Below are 13,880 nucleotides of genomic sequence, written 5' to 3' on the forward strand. Positions count from 1 at the left end.
GAGTTATTGGTATTTTTTTATCTTTCTGTTTAATTTGCCAAGCTAACATTTTACCTGGTTTGTTAGCATGTTCAAAGAATCTTTGTTTGGTATACGTAACTTTTCGTTCAATTTCCTCAGCAAGTAAGAATTCATATTGAAGTTGGCAGTTTCTAATCTTATTTTGTTGTTCTTGTTTAGCCTCTTTATCTTGCAATCTACTTAAATATCTCTCCGCTTGCTTTATTTCATCTAATATACATTTTTTCTTATTCTCCCTTTCCCTATAGTATCTTGTGTTTTGTTGAATTAAAAATCCCCTAATTACTGCTTTACCGGCATCCCAAACTATGTCTTCACTGGTACCTTTATCGATATTTTCTATGAAATAATTTGATATTTCAGTTTTCAATTTATCTACAATTTTTTTATTTTTTAAAAGAAAGTCATTCATTCTCCAGGGTTTGTAACCTCTATTTCCCATTTCAATTTTAACTGAAACCGCGTTGTGGTCTGAGAGCACCCTAGGTAGAATCTCACATTTTTCTAACTTCTGTACCAGACCCTCTGACATCCATATCATATCTATCCTGGAACACGTGAGATGTCTCTGTGAAAAAAAAGTATATTGCTTCCTATTACCATGTGTCAACCTCCAGACATCAAACATATCCCACTGATCTATAAGAACATCAAAAATCCCTGGTAACTTTCCTTCATTACTTACTTTTTTCTTTTTCCCAGATCTATCTAGCTTAGGTACTTGAGTGGTGTTTTATAATGAGTATTAAGTATTAAGTCTCTGTGGCTTCTAGAAAATAGTTGAATCAGGCAGTCCCTCGGTACTTTATTCCTGGTTGCATATGCTGAATTTATTCTGTAGGCTGTCACAATCATCCCTGCAATCAGCTCCTCAGATTCTTGCAAAAAAATCTGCCAAGAGAACCGACAGATATTTGCGCAAATCCCGCTCCTCAATTTTCTCTCGCAATCCACGAATACGTAGGGAAGATTCTTTTATCTTGAGTTCCATCATTGCCATCTGATCATTTTGGATCTCCTGTCTGTCAGCTACAGATGTTATTGACATCTCCAGGGTATCCACCTTCTTCTTAGTTTCTTTAGTATCCTGTGAATTTTTTTTGAGCTTGGTTTCTACCCTGTCTTGCCTGACAGCCAAAGATGAGATTGTATCCTGCAAGGCAGCTATTGCAGCTGAGTTCTGAGCTATAGTAGCTGTATTCTGAGATAGCTCCTGTTTCATTTCAGTGACATCCTGATGGGTCTTAGTTAGCAATTCAAAAACAGAAGTCAAAGTCACTTCAGGTTTAGTTTTTAAAGGCATCTTGGCAGCAATAGATGTTGTTGCAATTGGAGAAGTTGTCTGTTTGGTTGTTTGAGTTATTTGAGTCACAGAGGACCGTCTAACAGGAGGCTGTACCACCAACTTTGTGTCTTTTAAAATGTCCTTAGTGTGTTTCTCTTTCTCACCCATTGGTGAGGCAAAAAAAAACTGGAGACTGAAGTTACAAATCCATTATAATCCAAGGGAAGGAAGGGGGGGGCAGAAAGTTTCTTTTATTTCATTTCATTCAGAACAAACCACTTTGGAAAAAACAATCACTGTGACCACTATAAAGTTTCTATGCCATGTCACTTGATTATCCTCCAATTCTTTTCTCTTAGCTCAATGGTCTTTAGTTTTAAAAGAAACTTTTTTTTTTTTTGTGAGTGCGTCACTCAACTGGCAAAAAGCCAAAAAAAGAACAAAAAAGCGTAACTGAATTATAGATAGTTTCAGAACTGTCCTTCAAGAAAGAAAACTGCCACACACCCCAAATAGTAATTTTTAAAAATCAGAAAAAAACTTTATTAATAATCCATAAAAGAAAAAGTCAGGTCCCACCTCGCTCTCTCCTGCCGTCTTCTTTAAGATGGCGCCGGCTATTTGGTGGAATCTGCCAGAGCAACCGCCGCCGATTTCTCGGCGGCTATCGCTCCCATGGCAGCTCCGCCACCGGCACCCAGGACTGCATCCCCTCTTGTCCCGAGGGGTGCCGCTTGCAGGCTCTTCCCGGGGCTAATTATGTGCCCCGTAGCAGCGGACGGCAGGAGCGCTACTTTCGCGCTTGCAACGGGGGGGTCACCTGACCCGGAAGTCTGCCAAGTTTTTTAGCCATGAGATCCTTCAGTTGGAGATGCCAGGAAATTAATTTGGGAACTTCTGCAAGTGCTTTGCCCCTGTGGCCCCAGGCACATACATATACACACTGTCAGAGGAGCAGGTTGGAGCAGAACTAGGTATAGGGTGGCTGGATCCTGCCTCAAATGGATGGAAGGCTGGGGGCGAGGCAGTCTTGCAAGTTCTCCATTTCAGTAAATTGGCTCCTCCCTCGCTCAACATCCCCGGATGTCATGGAGATTTCCAGTCAGGAAAAGACACCCATTCCATTCCAGTGGACATTTCTAAGCATTTCTTGAAGGCTGATTGTCACCCTCACTGAGCACCTTTACTCTGTGTCATTTTCAGGGCGTCAAGGGAGAAAGTGGCCCTTCCGGGCCCATCGGGCTCCAGGTAAGCCAGAAATTTACCTGTCTCGCCTTTGACACCTAATGCATCCACAGAGTCTTAAGTGCGGCAATCTGTATACCAATAAAGAAGTTAACGTGTTTAATTGTAGCATCCTAGAGTGTTTCTGCATAGGTTATTTGCTCCAAGTTTGATAATGTTGGAAAATTGAGTTTTTTCCCGCTTCTCCACAGCATTGCAATGCATCCCTACACCTCCCAGGGCTTCCTTGGCTTTCTCTGATCTTTCTCAGACCTGCATTGCTCTGAAGTTTTGGGAAAGATCCCAGCAAAGTCTGGATGGCTGCCATGTGGGGGGGGGGGATTATTTGGATTTTCCTGGTCTCTCTCACACTTCAGCCATTTCCACTGCAGTAGCTCTTGCCTCGCCATACTGCAGAGGGTTTTTCTTTTTCTCTCAAGCCAGCAATTTAATAGCATTACCTCTATATACTATTATACCAAAATATGCATTGGGTTCTCTGAATTCCCAGATTTCATTTCTAAAAAGTCAGTCTCTAGCTCCTTCGGTTGCAGAGATATATGGGGGAAAAGCCCACATTGAAAAGGGCTAGTGTCTTATTTAAAATATATATTTTAAATATATAACACTATTAAATTGCTGACTTGGGGAAAAAAAAGACTACTGGGGAATCCGTGTGGAAGCCGTGTCACCCCTGCGCTGTATTAGCAGCTGCAGCAGCAACAGGAAAACTACACACGCCTGTCCCCACATGTCGCTCCTCTTCTGGACTTCATTTGCACTCCATCCCAGCTAATCTTGCTTCTTCTTTTTTGCAGTTTCTCCATTTCTCTGCTTGTTATAGACTCTCCTTTCCCCAGCAGCTTCAGTTTGTGCAGGAGGGCATTTTAGAAAAGGAATAGGGCTGTAGGATGATAGAAGGGTTCAGGAGGGTGCTTGAATAAAGTGGATAGGATTGTAGTGCACTCTGCTGTTTATTGCATGTATTATGTCGCTCTTACTGCATTGTCTGATAGTTTGGTATGGCATGTCATATATTTTTGTGTCTGTATTATCTTCTAATTTTATAATGCTAGTCCTATTGCATTGTTTATTCGGTGCCATGCACTGTCTGCTTGCATTGTGTTATGGTCCATAATCTCAGCAAGAAAGGTGGCATATAAATAAACAAACTTCAGTTTTTGCCCTTTCACCAGTTCACATTCTTCAGCGCCTCTTGATCTCCCTGCTCTTCTTCCTCTTTTTTCCTCCCACACATTATCTTCATTCATCTGGTCCCTTCCTACTTTTAAATTTCTCATTCTTTAGTTCAGCTTTGTTTCCTGTCTCTCTATTCCGTACTTGTGGAATAGCGATCTTCCTCTGCTGTGCCCCTCTGTTCTGAACAGAGCCTGCAACTTCTTTTTCAAAAAGGATTTATTATGTTGAGGTGACTTCCATGATTGTAATCCATCACATATGCCACCTCATGCATAATTTATGGGGAGGCATGGGGTAGAAATATTTTAAATAAATAAGACCCTTTGGCCTTTCCATTGGCTTCCTTCCTCCCTTCCTTTCCTTTGGCTTCCTTCTCTCCTTTCATTGTCATACGTTTTTGCCACAAGTCGGGTTCTTCAATTCTGCTGACCCAACGGTGATCCTCTCACAGCCAGATGCAGTTTCTGGGAACTAGGTTAAGCCTGTCCTCCCCGCACACCACGGTCACATGAACACATGAAGCTGCCTTATACTGAACTAGACCCTTGGTCCATCAAAGTCAGTATTGGTTCTTGTAGGTTATCTGGGTTGTGTGACCGTGGTCTTGGAATTTTCTTTCCTGACGTTTCGCCAGCAACTGTGGCAGGCATCTACTCTGAAGATGCCTGCCACAGTTGCTGGCGAAACGTCAGGAAAGAAAATTCCAAGACCACGGTCACACAACCCGGATAACCTACAAGAACCAATGAACTCTGACCGTGAAAGCCTTCGACAAAGTCAGTATTGTCTACTCAGACTGGCTGCAGCTCTCCAGGGTCTCAGGCTGAGGTCTTTCGCATCACCTACTTGCCAAGTCCCTTTAACTGGAGATGTCGGGGATTAAACCTGGGACCTTCTGCATGCCAAGCAGAGGCTCTACCACTGAACCAAAGCCCCTTCCCTGAATATGAATCAGGTCCCAGTGCCCTTGGGAGTTTAGTTTTCCCACTGCTGCTGTCTTACTGTAAGAGGATGAGATTCAGGCTGGGGTCAGCTTGTGCCAAAATAAATTGTCTAGTTGGCCCTATATTCAATGGTGCATAGGGTTGCCAGCTCCAGGTTGGGAAATACCTGGAAGTTTTTGGGGCAGAGCCTGAGGAGGGTGGGGTTTGGGGAAGGGAGGGAGTTCACTGCCATAGAGTCCAGTTGCCAACACGGCCATTTTCTCCTGGTGAACTGATCTCTATTGGCTGGAGATCAGTTGTAATAGCAGGAGATCTCCAGCTAGTACCTGAAGGTTGGCAACCCTAATGATGAACCTGCAGACAGACCTTTTCACCTTTTAACTGTGGCACAAGACACAGGGTCAAATTACCTAGGATGCTGGTAGTTCTGTGATTGGAACTCCAGATGGCTAATTAGGCCCGAAAAATAGCCAAAGGAAATCTTGATTGGGACTGCAATACTTTGGGAGGGGGGAGATAAACTTTCCCCCCCATGCTATTTCCACTGTGGAAAAAGAAGGCTACCAAGCCCCCAGTGGAGGCAGGGGATCCCCTGCCGGCTTTTTGGAGTAGCAGCAGGGGGAAACTCGAGGGGGGGGGAATACCCTTGTGTACACACCGGAAGTTGAAACCAACAAAACTCAACCCATGAAACAGGCTAGGAATCTAGAAGATTGAGCCACAACAATTAAAGGTAATATTATAAATATTATATATGTATTATTAAGTGCAACTGCACTTTAAGAGTTAAAAACGTAAGCCTCAAAAGGTATATTATGTACATATCAGGAATCACATAAAACAGCTCAATTCGTTGCACTATAAATAGGTTTGCCAACCTTCAGGTGGTGGCTGGAGATCTCCTGCTGTTACAACTGATCTCCAGGTGACAGATATCAGTTCTCCGGAGAAAATGGCCATTTTGGAAGATGGACTCTATGGCATTATACCCCATTGAAGGTCCTCCCCTCCCCAAACTCTTCCCTCCTCGGGCATCACCCCCCAAAATTTCTGGTATTTCTCAACCTGGAGCTGTCAACCCTAAATATAAAACCTCTAAGACTAAAGTGAAATCAGGCCTGAAATCATACTGGAGCTCCCTTCAATCATGATGCAACCATGCTGCTATTGGCTGAACAACTTCCAGTGCATGTTCATGTGTCAACCAGTAAAATATATATATATATTGTGGCTCAACCATCTGGGTTCCTCACTGTAAGTTGAGGTAAGAACATGGGTATCTCTAGGAATCACTGGAAACAATTGTTTTACCATAGAATTTTGGGTTGTTCCTACAGCTACCCTTGTCACTTCCTGTATAAACTTTTGATGAAGTGCCACTTCCTGGCAAACTAAAAAGACCCTGCAAGAGAAAAGACCCAGCAAGAGAAAAGACTGGCACAATATGTACGCCTGTCTTTTCTCAGCTAAAAGCATGCCAGGGAGGGTGCTATTTTGACTGGGGAAACAAAACTCTGTAGAAGAGTTAATCCCCCCTTCCTCAGTGTATCACCACAGTCAAAATTGCCCCTTTCCCATAGCCACAGTTTAGGGCCAAATTATGTATACAGCTTTCAGCAGCACAAGTGATACAGCCCTCAACTTTCTCAAGTGAAGAGATTATATTTTTTATTACTTTGAAAAATGGCAGAATGCTCTTAGTTTCAGACCTGAACATAATTGGTTATGTCTTTTAGGGGGTGACGGGCTCCAAAGGGCCTCCTGGGTTTCAGGGTCTTCCGGGTCTAGTGGTGAGTGATTTCTGTTCTTTCCTGCTCCCTGACCTGCCCCAGGAAAAGCGTTTTGCAGATTCCATTGACCCAGGCAACTTGGAAGCCGCTTTGGTTTCTGTCAGTCGGGCTGTCATCGTATGGCAATGTATCATTTATAGGGTGCCTCTTAATTTTGCAAAGGCTGACTTCTGCTTTTGCTAGCCGTAACAGCAGAGAACATAAGAGCAGCTGTGCTGGATCAGACCAAGGGTCCATCAACTCCAGCCTCCTGATTCAAAAAGTGGCCAGCCAGAGCCTGTGGAAGTCCACAAATGAGGCATGAAGGCAACAACCACCTCCCGTTTTTGTCCCTCAACAAGTAGTATCTAGTGGCATTCTGACAATGGATACGGAGGTCACTTGGCTGCTGATAGGTCTCTCTGCTGGTGAATTTGTCTGATCCTCTTTTGAAGCCATCTAAACAAATGGCTATCATAGCAACACTAGGATGGCCAGGTCCCTACTCTCCACCGGTGGGAGGTTTTCGGGGCCAGGGTTGGGGCGGCGATTGTATGCGCAACTGCGCGCGACACGATTATGTAACTTCTGGGGGTAAACCCAGAAGCAACGCATTGCAAAAGGACACTAGCGTTTGGGGGGGGGTTGAGTGTTAAAGCGTCCTGTCATGATGCCGCACTTTCAGGTTTACCTCCGGAAGTGATGTAATTGCTCACACACAATTGCCACTCCAAGACTGGTGGGCAGTTGCCTGCTGAAAACGCCAACCTGGCAATCCTCAACATCACCGAGTTCCATAAATGAAATACATTCCATATAGTCTCACCTATATCTACTGCACAGTGTTCTAATATTATGGAAGACAGGGGAAAAATGTCTCTCAATCTACTTTCTCTGTACCACACCATTTTTAAAAAAAATTCTCCCATGCCCCCATCATGGTTTTTTTTTCTAAATTCCCCCCTCCCCTCTATTTAGCGTCTTCTGGTGCAATTCCTAAGAAGTCTGGGTGATACTTCAGGAGGGGGTGTAAGAATGCTGCATTAGTAAGGCTTTATGCACAGCTTCCCTGAGGCAATTTCAAGAAGGGGGTCTTGAAAATGCTGCACCCAGCTAAAAGTGTGTGAAAACCACTGTACGAATTTTCTGCAGTTAGTATGCTTGGATGTTTTGTCTAAGCAGGGCCCATCTCAGTTTTCAGTGGCCGCTCTGTCCAGTGTTGATCAAGTAAAGGGTCAAAGGGGGATCACTGTTGGTGGCGCTAGTGTCTCATGTAACTTCTTTATCCCTCTGCAGGGCGATGCTGGCTCCATGGGCTTTTCGGGACCAGCAGGGCCAATGGTAAATTCGCCCTACATTTCATTGAGAGGTAGTAAGTGCTAGAAGCGCTCTCGAATCTTGGTGCCTAACTACGTGTTATGTTATCCTCACACCATCACCAAACCCTCTCAATGGACTTTTAATCAGACGTGCCTTGTTAGTTCTCTCCATGGAACTGAATCCCAGGTCCTTGGTGGGGGGAGGCACAATTTGATTGGTCCCGCAGTACATGGTAAGAGGGGGCTTAAGCCTGTGCCCTTTTATATGTCTCGAATGGCCCTGACCTCTGCTGTTTGCCCCATGGGGAAAGTTACATGTACTACATCTAGGTGGTGTAGTAGTTAAGGGCGGTGGTTAGGAGCGGTGGACTCTGATCTGGAGAACTGGGTTGGTTTCCCCACTCCTACACATGAAGCCAGCTGGGTGACCTTGGGCTAGTCACACTCTCTCAGCCCCACCCACCTCACAGGGTGTCTGTTGTGGGGAGGGGAGGGGAAGGTGATTGTAAGCGGTTTGATTCTTCCTTAAGTGGTAGAGAAAGTCAGCATATAAAAACCAACTCTCCTCCTCCTCCTCCTCCTCCTCCTCCTCCTTCTCCACTGGGGCAAATATCAGTTCTCTGGCCAGGAAAACACCACAAGGAGGCTTAAACCTCCACTCCTGACGTTTCGCCAGCAGCTGTGGCAGGCATCTTCAGAGGAGTAACACTGACTTCAGTGTTACTCCTCTGAAGATGCCTGCCACAGCTGCTGGCGAAACGTCAGGAGAGAAAATACCAAGACCACGGTCACACAGCCCGGATAACCTACAAGAACTCATGTAGAAATACTTGGAGAGTTGAAATGCCTGATCAATATTTGAACTTGTCAGAATTTAGCCAATTGTCTAGTCAAATGCCAAACCCTGATATCACCTCAGCAGCCCCTCTCCCCAATAAAACTCAGATTTTGCTGATATAATTAATTGCACCTTTATCAACAAATGCAGTTGTATCTGAACTGGTTTATATTTCACAGGGTGAACCCGGGGAACCAGGCCTAGTGGGACAGCAAGGGGTCAATGGCTCCCAGGTGAGATGAAAATGTTCAGGGGCATAAAGAGGGAGAAGATAGAGATTTATGAATCCTCTTCCTTGAGATGAATCCTCCTCCTTGACAGAACTCTTTGTTCTTCTTTCATATCTTTTACTTGAAGAACAACCTCAACGTCCAGTTCAAATTTATTTTTTGGTGAAATTATGGCACCAATTCCAAATGGGGAATGGGAATTATTCCTGCCCTTCTTTGGATCAGCCGCATACCCTTAATGCATCCCATCCGGTCATAAGAAAAGAAAAAACCAGTAAAACAGCTTTTAAAAATTAATGGGGCCTTTATAAAAAGTTTAGTGGCCTTTTAAAAAGCTATCAGGCTTTTTGACCTGGGGGTATATAGAAGTGTTGGTTGCTGCGGCTTGAACAACCTCTCTCTGTATGTTTGTGTGTGTGTGTGTGTACATGTATGAGTGAATGTGTATGATTTTGTTTTTAAAGTGGAAACAATACACAAAGACTTCTCTGTTGTTCCATTTTTATTTCCACATTTTATACATCTTTAAGTTAATTTTGCATTCCCCCCCCCCTATTACCAATTCTCCTGTATGCATTAATAGAACCCTGAATAAAAGAAAAGTAATTGATATTCTTGTATATATGATTTTCACAATTCTTATGGTACAGTGTTTTACCAATACACGTGTGCCTTTGCAAAAATGGAAGCTTGTTGTAATTGTATTGCATGAAGACTCTTCTTGAGTGTGGTGTTTTACTAAATGTGTACATGCGCTGCTGCAGGTTGATAAAATACGGCGCAAGGTAGAAACCTGATGTAATCTTTTGCAGTGTTTTATCAATGCACACAATTAATATGGTAATATGCCAGGATAGAAGCGAATGGAAAGAACGGAAAACTGCACCAACTGGCACTTGTTCCTTTTCCATAATTAATTTTAGAGAGGTTTAAGTGAATTGGAATTTGGAAGGGGCAGGACTCAGCAGGGAATAGTAGAAGAACGGAACACTGCAAATCTGCTGATCCTCAGTTCTGTTTGAGAAGAAATTGGAAGATTCTTAAAGGTAAAGGTAGTCCCTTGTGCAAGTACCAGGTCATTACTGACCCATGGGGTGACATCACATCACAACGTCTGGTTTATGTGCCGGTTTGCCATTGTGTTCTCCCAGTCATCTACACATTTCACCCCAGCAATCTGGGTATGCATTTTTCCAACTTTGGAAGGATGGAAGGCTGAGTCAACCTTGAGCTGGTTACCTGAAACCGACTTCTGTTGGGATCGAACTCAGGTCATGGGCAGAGCTTTGACTGCAGTAGTGCGGCTTACCACTCTGCGCCACGGGGCTCCTGTGGAAGATTCTTGGGCAGGGCAAAATCAGTTCTGTTTCCTGCTTCTTCCAGAGTCCAGAGGCAGAACGTGTGGCTCTAGTGCTAGAGGTCTTTCTGCTTCCAGTTTAGACCCCAAGCACCACTCTTGGAGGAGGTCAAAGCTCTGTGTAGACGCTCCCTAAGCGAGTGTGTATCAGAGGGACTTTTTTGTTCTCTTTAGGGAGAAATGGGGCCTCCAGGCTTGCCGGGTCCTCGAGGCCCTCAGGTAAGTACTCTTGGGTTGTATTTTCGGTGGAAGGAGGGGAGTTATGGGCACATGGTTGACATGGCAGCAGAAGACATTATAAGCTCAGAGGCCAGAAATCCAAATGGTGTCATCCCCCATTGTACCGTACTAAAAATCAAATTACGGTAATTGTAATATTTGACTGTTATCTGTCCTTTTAATAGTACTTCAGGATCTGCTGCCTGAGGCAGGTTTTCCCCAGGTAGCCATTATTAGGGCTGGCTGTACAAAAGAGAGCACCAGACCCTTCCGTTGTCATGGCTTAGTAGTAGATTACACTCTGCATGCTTTGGTCTCGTCTGTGAGCAGTTTTTTCACAGTTGTTGAGACTTAGTGTTTGCAGGAGCTTAAGGGCTGGATCTACACTCCCCCCACTCCCACATGAGTTGCAAGAGCACAGGCAAAAGGCTAAGCCTTCCTTCCCCATCATGTAAAAAATAAGGGGGGCTTCTTTGGCTGAGGACTTCTGCTTATGCACTTCAGCTTTACAAGCTCAAGAAAATGGGGGTGAGGATCTGCATAAAGTGGAAGGCTGCAGCCCCAGCCGCTATTGTTCTCACTGGGGTGGGGGGTGGGGGTGTTGTGTCAATGGATCCTTTGCTTGTGTAGCAAAGAGTCAGTGGGGATTTAAAAACCCAGAGAGTGGGGGAGGGTTGCCAGCTCCGGGTTGGGAAAACTCTGAAGATTTTAAGGCAGAGACTGAGGAGGGTGGGGTGCGGAGAGGGACTTCAATGCCCTATAGTCCAACCGCAAAAGCAACCATTTTCATTCCCTATTGGGATTGACCCCTCTTCTCCTAGGGCCCTCAAGGATTGCAAGGGAGACGTGGACCCCCAGGCCTCACCGGATCACAGGTCAGAAGCTCATGTTTATCCTGGCAGTGTTCTTGCACCAGCTCCCTTTCACTTCACTGAGTTTATAGGACAACTTTCCAGTGGATCAGGCCTACAGAGAGCATGATAATTTATAGGCCTGCAACCCTCATGAGTGGTGGTAGGGTTGGTTTCTTCAGCATAGCTTTCATGGAGCTTTTTGGGTGATGAGAATATGCAGAGTCAAGTTCCACAGTATTTCTGAAGGGTGGGAGAATGAATAGAAAAAATTACCTCTGACAAATGGCTACTAATAGGAAGTGGCTTGATAAGTAGGATTGACATGTCCCCTTTTGCCACCAGCAAAGGCTTCGTGGCGGAGGGTAAGCTGTGCACCCACAGCACAATGAGATCACTACTGGGTTTACCCCGGAAGCACCGGCATTGCACGGGAAGCTCTAGCACATTCCTCCAAAAACTCTATGGAAACCATAGTTTTTCTTGAGAGAGTGCTAGATCATCCCCGTTGCGATGCTGGCGCTTTTGGGGTAAACCCAGAAGTGATGTCATTGCATCCTACACCTTGTGTGCGTATGGATTGCATGCTCTTCAGCTGGCTGCTTCTGCTTGGCAGCCAGCTGAAGGATGGCAGGCAGCCCCATTAATTGGAGGGCGATTGCCCACCATAACCGGGCATTTGACAACCCTATTGATAAGCAAAAACGTACCATGTTTTTTCCTTGCAGACATTCTGTATATAGTTAGAATTTGTGTCTCTCTGTGGGTATTGATCCTCCTTTGTTGTATCGCATGCTGCATGTCTTGAATTTAAGAGTGTTGAGTGGCCCTTAGGTGTGAGGGTGTGTCAGGATGGCTGGCATTAAGGCAAGTGTACCATCTGAAGAATAAATAGACCAGGAGACTCTCCCAGTGGCCTCTCTTAGGACCAAGTTACCCAGGCTGAGGGCTGCCACCAAACTGAGAGCTATATAAAAGACAGTGACATGGGATTGGCTCTGTGAGATCACCTGATTCCCGGGACTCCGCCGAGAGTGCTGCCGCCTGGTTCAAATTGCCTGCAGTTCATGCCAGTGGCTAGCAGGAGGTACAGGGAACCAATAATTGACCAGCATTTCCACCAGGCAGTGTCTGATTACATGGGATGTCTCCTTACTCCCAGATTTAAGCAACTTATTATTTCTCTAGGGTCTTCTTGGGAAGGAAGGATCCCCTGGAACCAAAGGAGACACCGTAAGACCAGTTTATCTTACTTGCTTGTGGAAAGGTTTTTTTTCTTGTTAGGAAATTTGTCCCAGAAAAACCCTAAGAGATAAAAAGGAACAAGTGAATCATGATGTCCAGCCGTCTGGCCCTTAAGCACACATGTGCTCTCCTGTGCTATTTTGCAGAAGCTCTGCATCCTGCTTAAACTTTGCTGCAACTCATGCAAAGGAGCCATGAGTGCATAGACTGAATGGCTGCACAATGGCTCTGGAGCTGTGGCATGCAACCTAAGCTTGGATGGCTGCTTTGCATGGTGTGTTCATAGGGTTGCAACCAATGGAAGATGGGGCCACCACTGGGAAATTCTTGATGTCACTTCTGAATAAAACTAGGGTTTCTGATGAATCGTAGAAAGGACAGGAATCACTTGTGAGTTTTCCTGGAAGTGATGTCAGGAGACGGCCATTTTTTTGTGTGTTTTTTCTCCGAGCAGAAGGAAATGGAAGCTGGGAGCAGGGATTCCCTCAACCCCATTGGGGGCTTGGTAGCCCTAGGTGTAGCTAGGGTTGCCAGGTCCCTCTTCACCACCGGCAGGAGGTTGTAGCTTACAAAAACTAAAACCACAACCATTCATGACTTGAAATTGTAGCTTTTAACGCTGGCCTGAATAGAACTCACTTTTGTGAATGGAAAATCTTGCTTCTTACCATGTCAACCACTTCTAAATAGGATATGCAGTTCAGTTCTGACAATACTTTGGATCAGCCTAGCCCAAATTTTCTTTGCCACCAGAGGACAGCTTTATGTGAGACAGCTGGCTCCATGTTTGTCAAACATACTGTTCATCAGAATTACCAGGACAAAAGGAGACCTACTTGGACCTTTAAAGTATTGTGGGTTTGTGCCACTTTCTAGACACATACAAACTCAGGTAGTCAAAGCTATCCTTCTCTTGCTCGATTACCAACCCTCTCAAGATCCGATGCCCCTGACAGAAGGCTTCTTTTGTATTGTTTCAGGGAGCTGGTGGCCTTTCTGGTCTTAGGGGAACACGTGGACAGGAAGGTGTGGTGGTAAGTACCAGAATCTGGATGGGTGTGTGAGAGAGAGACAGCGTGGTGTAATGGTTAAGAGTGGTGGTTAAGAGCACTGGACTCTAATCTGGGGAACTGGGTTTGATTCCCCACTCCTCCACATGAGTGGTGGACTCTAACCTGGTGAACCGGCTTGGTTTCCCACTCCTCCACATGAAGGCAGGTGGGTGACCTTGGGCTAATCACAGTTTGCTCTGAACTCTCTCAGCCCTACCTACCTCACAAGGTGTCTGTTGCGGAGAGAACAAGAGAAGGTGATTGTAAGTCGGTTTGATTCTCCCTTAAGTGGTAGAGAAAGTTGGCATATAAAAACCAACTCCTCC

Source organism: Euleptes europaea, chromosome 14, assembly GCF_029931775.1.
Source record: "Euleptes europaea isolate rEulEur1 chromosome 14, rEulEur1.hap1, whole genome shotgun sequence".
Classification (NCBI taxonomy): domain Eukaryota; kingdom Metazoa; phylum Chordata; class Lepidosauria; order Squamata; family Sphaerodactylidae; genus Euleptes; species Euleptes europaea.